The sequence below is a fragment of the Microtus ochrogaster genome, chromosome 2 (genome assembly GCF_000317375.1).
Source record: "Microtus ochrogaster isolate Prairie Vole_2 chromosome 2, MicOch1.0, whole genome shotgun sequence".
Taxonomy (NCBI): Eukaryota; Metazoa; Chordata; class Mammalia; order Rodentia; family Cricetidae; genus Microtus; species Microtus ochrogaster.
The window spans coordinates 77,660,325-77,664,974 of NC_022010.1; the positions used below are offsets into that span (position 1 = coordinate 77,660,325).

Consider the following 4,650-nt stretch of genomic DNA (forward strand, 5'->3'; position numbering starts at 1 on the left):
AGGAGAGGGAAGTCGCTGCTTTTTTAAAGGGAGAGAGAGACCATGCCCCAATGGGCTGGTATCTCAGCAGCTATAGGCTGGAGGAGCGGGAGGACCTCCCGCAACAGAGGAGGGAGAAGAGGAGGGGAGAGAAAAAAGGTGAAGGAGGAAGGATAAGAGGAGGGGAGGGAGAAAAGGTAGAAGAGGAGGGAGATCAGGAGGGAAAGGAGAAAAGGTGAAAGAGGTGAGTTTCATCTCAGTATGGAGAATCTATTGCATACAGAATGAATTTCTCTCCTTGCCTTATTTTTTATGAGATATTGTTAAGAGATGTTGAATAAAAGAGGTTTGATGGCAATACAGCAATCCCAACACTAGGGAGACAGAGCAAGGAGCATCACTTTGGGTTTGAGACTAGCCTGAGATGTGTAATGTCTTCCAAAAGACTAGAGATCTAGTTTGCTGGTAGAGTGCTTGCCTAGCTCTAATAATCACAATAATAGTAAATAATAATTGATGGAGGAGGGTCATCTGTCTATCTGTTGCTTTCATTGGTTAATTAATAAAGAAACTGCTTGGCCTGATAGGTCAGAACATAGGTAGGTGGGGAAGACAGAATAGAATTGTGGAAGAAAGAAAGCTGAGTCAAGTAGACGATAAAGCTCTCCTTTCCAAGATGGACGCAGGTTAAGATCCTTCCTGGTAAGCCACCACCTCATGGTGATACATAGATTATTAGAAATGGGTTAATCAAGATGTGAGAATTAGCCAGTAAAAGGCTAGAGCTAATGGGCTAAGCAGTCTTTAAAAGAATACAGTTTCCGTGTAATTATTTTGGGTAAAGTTACCCATGTGGGAGCTGGGCAATAGGAAATGGCCCACAGCTCCTCACTACAAATAATAATAATAATAATAATAATAATAATAATAATAATAATAATAATAATAATAATAATGTACTGTTTCTGGATAGTTTGTGCTACACAATAAGACCCTATCTCAAAAATGAATGTGCATGATAATTAGGAATATTAATTCTCCCTCTTTTTCATATTCTTTTCCTGATTACGTAAGAAGTGGACTCCACACATGTGAGCTCAATTTGTAACCACATGTTCAAAGAGGTATCCTGCTCGCCTGCTTTTTTCGTCCACGCTGGACAATCATGTCCTTCCTTTACACTCCTCTCAATGTATTTGCACCCTACCAGATATTAAGAATCTCTCTGAAACCCATCATCTACAGCAATACTTCTCCATTATCACCACTCAGGTTGAGTTATTGTACTGCCCTGCAGCTCTCTGTAGTTCTCAGATGACTTGCCCTGCTTCCTTACTTTGCCATGGAGTGGTGTGAACATTGATCTTATCTCTTATTACTGCATCAGTAGTTTCTCGGACCAGGTAGTATTCCCAGGCATCCTCTATGCTTCGCCACTGTTTCCCCCGTCTAAAGCCTTCCATACAGTTGGTTTTCGATAAACATTTGCTGAATTGATTTTGAGCTTGAATTCAACGGCGCAGGATCTTCTATACTGAAACAAATCACCTTGTAGATGGCACATTGTTTGGTTCGGTATTGCTGCACCAATGGAGCAAGGCATTTGCTGCAAATTTTTCATCTAAATGGTAGATGCTGGAAAGGATTTTTACAAAAGATCATCCACCGGCAAAAGCGACAGAAAAACAGCCTATGCTATCAATATTTTTCATGCTATATCCTACCCATTCAGCGGCAATTCATTTGTGTGGTTAGTATTATGTGGCAGATTCCACTCTTAGATTCAGAATGAAGCTAATTTGCATTGGCACACCGACTTAACTCACTAGTGCACTATTACCATGTAAGCAGGTGTACGAGCGACTACAAATAAAGACCTGCTGATGGAGTCCCAGCAGGGCTTCTGATGAGTTTTCATTTTGTTGAACCTTACCCAGGAAATTACTGTGTAAAAGGCTTTGCTATTAGTTCTTTTCCTGAAATATCGCTTAGCTACATCTGGCCAAATTCATGGTGATTATACTAACTATACAGATAGGTTAGTAGAGAAATCTCCCTAGGCTTTTTTACTCATTTTCTCAAACTAATTACTGAAAACATAGATATCCAAAAACATTACCAATATTCAATTCTTAAAGGATTCAATAAGAGAGTATCAAAAATCTAATAAAAGAAGAAAATCCTTGCTAAAAGTAGAATTTGTACTAAATAGTGTCTACTTTAATATTAAGGATACTGTGGAGAAATAACTACATTTATTTACATAGTTATTATACATACCATAAAATTTACCTATAACCTGTATAGACCTAAACACACTTAGTAGAATTACATAAGCTCTTTTAATTGTTTAGATGTTGTGTTAAAGAGAAACAGTGAAAATAAAAATTCCCATTGTTACAACCCCTGACCATATCTTTTGGTTTTTATCATAACAGTTGTATGACAAAGCCATAGTCACTAAAGGCTGTATAATTATGTATTTGATAGACTTATACAAGTTGATTTTGGATTTAAGATTATAAGAAAACAAACACATATTGAGGACTTTCTTTTTAGGAGATTCTCTGAGATTTCAGTACCAACAAATGCAAGATGGCTTTGATTTCAATTTGTTTTCTATTTTAAATGAACAATGAGAACATTTACATGAAAGAACATGATCATACTATGAGAATTGTCTCATTTGTCAAAAAGTTAATAACAACAATAGTAGTAGTGATGTCATTTGCTCTCAATGCTGCTAACACTCAGTGGTGGAGTAAAATTGCCCGGCTTGAGGAGTTGAGAGAAATATCATAGGTAAGGTGCCAATACTGTCCCGATTTTAGTAAAAGAGATGCCATTTATTCCTCTGTAAACAGTGTATTAAGTGATTTGGTCCACTTTCACTCTCAAAGATCTTCTCATCCAAGTGACAAGTACATGCTAATTCTACCACTAAGCAAACGGGAATGTGGAACTTGAAGGAAGAAGAGAATTCAAGTTGTTGGAGGGTGTGCTTCTTTCTGGAAATCTAACTCCAATAATAGATATGTGTGAAGGAGTAAGAGAGGAACAGCATGGAAACTCACTGACTGGATGAGAGCAGGCCTTGACCTTGTGAGCTGCCAAGTTTGGATTGGATCTGGCTCTCTCTTCTTTCTTTTAAGAAAACAATAGTACCCACTCTATTTGTGCTTAGTTTATGTGGGTGAGGGTTTAGCCTACATGTATGCCTGTGCACCATGTGTGTGTCTGGTGCTCTCAGAAGCCAGAAGCTTCTTGGGATTAGAGTCATGGATGGTTATGAACTGTCCTGTGGGTGCTTAGAATTTCTTGTTCACTTTTACTTGGTGGTATTAAAGTTTCATTGAATAATTTTTCTGCAACAAGGAATTCTGTAACCATTGAGGCTCTGTTAATGGCATCAGCTTTCAGTTTTCTAACACATGGACAGAACTTTTGACAAGTACTGTAGGTGATAGACTCAGTGTTATCTAGTTGATGAACGTGGTGTGCTCCATCAAGGAACAGGCTTGAAAGGATTGAAAATTACATTTCTCAACAATGAAAGCAAAAGACTTTTATTTATATGAATAAAATTGTCAAGAATTACAATGCTGAACTACAAAGATTTTCTTTTGGTATTTACAAATATCTATAAACAAAATTTTTAATGTTGAAGTTATTAGAATTACTTGATTTCCAAAATTACTCTTTTAAAATCCTGTTCAGTCTTGTTTTCAAAGTTTTGAAATATTTGATATCACATCAGACACCCTCTGTCCCCCTAAAATTGGCTTAAACTTCACACACACCTTTCTCTACTTTTTTTCCTTCTCTCTAGCTGTCTAGTGTATCTAGGGGAGGGGGTAAGGCTGTTGATTAGTTATTTAATTAGTTTGTTTGTTTACTCACTTTTTTGAAATGATTTCTTATTTTTCTTTTTCTTAAATTTTTTATTTGGCATTATATAACTTGCACATAGTATATAATATGCTGCATTTGCCTTTTAGCAAGAACAGATGATCATAGCTGAGTAATTTCTTTCAGCCAGGAAAATGCTTCCTTAATCAATGTTCTCCAAGCCCTTGGACACATAGTAGCGGTTGACTCCAGAGACACGTCTATCTCTTTCCATCAAATACCATTGGTAACGAAAGCAACCAACTCTTTTCCTTGCCCCCGTTGGAAAACTTGTGGATGTGCGCAGTGGACACCCCGGGGATGGTCAAGCACACACCCATAATGGCGAGGCCAGGCAGAATCTCGAACCACATCTCTGAACCGTAACTCGCACTCCAAACCAAACCGTAACTCGCACTCCAAACCGTAACTTTATTTTTCCCATTTCCTTTGTGAGCATAATCAACATTCCCCCACAAATAAAAGGGGGAAAACACATTTCAATGTGTCGCTTGACTCTTTAATCTGAATGAATAGACCTCACAAATTATACAGATAGTATAAAAAAACCAATAAATTATCTTACTCTCCAGGCTAGATATAGATATAAGGCAATACAAAGGAATAGCCTGCACACTTGAAGATAAACAGAATAATGATGTTTTCATCACACACTTGTGACAATATTTAACCCAATTATGTGCAGGAAAACAATACTATCTCACATCATCATGGAATAAAAATAAAGAAAATTATGATAAGATAATTCTATCATAGTAAAAT

The 4,650-nt window shown here is 37.2% G+C and overlaps 1 pseudogene; it reads right to left on the minus strand.

The window, feature by feature from the left end:
• Positions 1-4,016: 4,016 nt before the first annotated feature.
• On the minus strand, positions 4,017-4,241 carry LOC102002238 (annotated as a pseudogene).
• Positions 4,242-4,650: the final 409 nt, after the last annotated feature.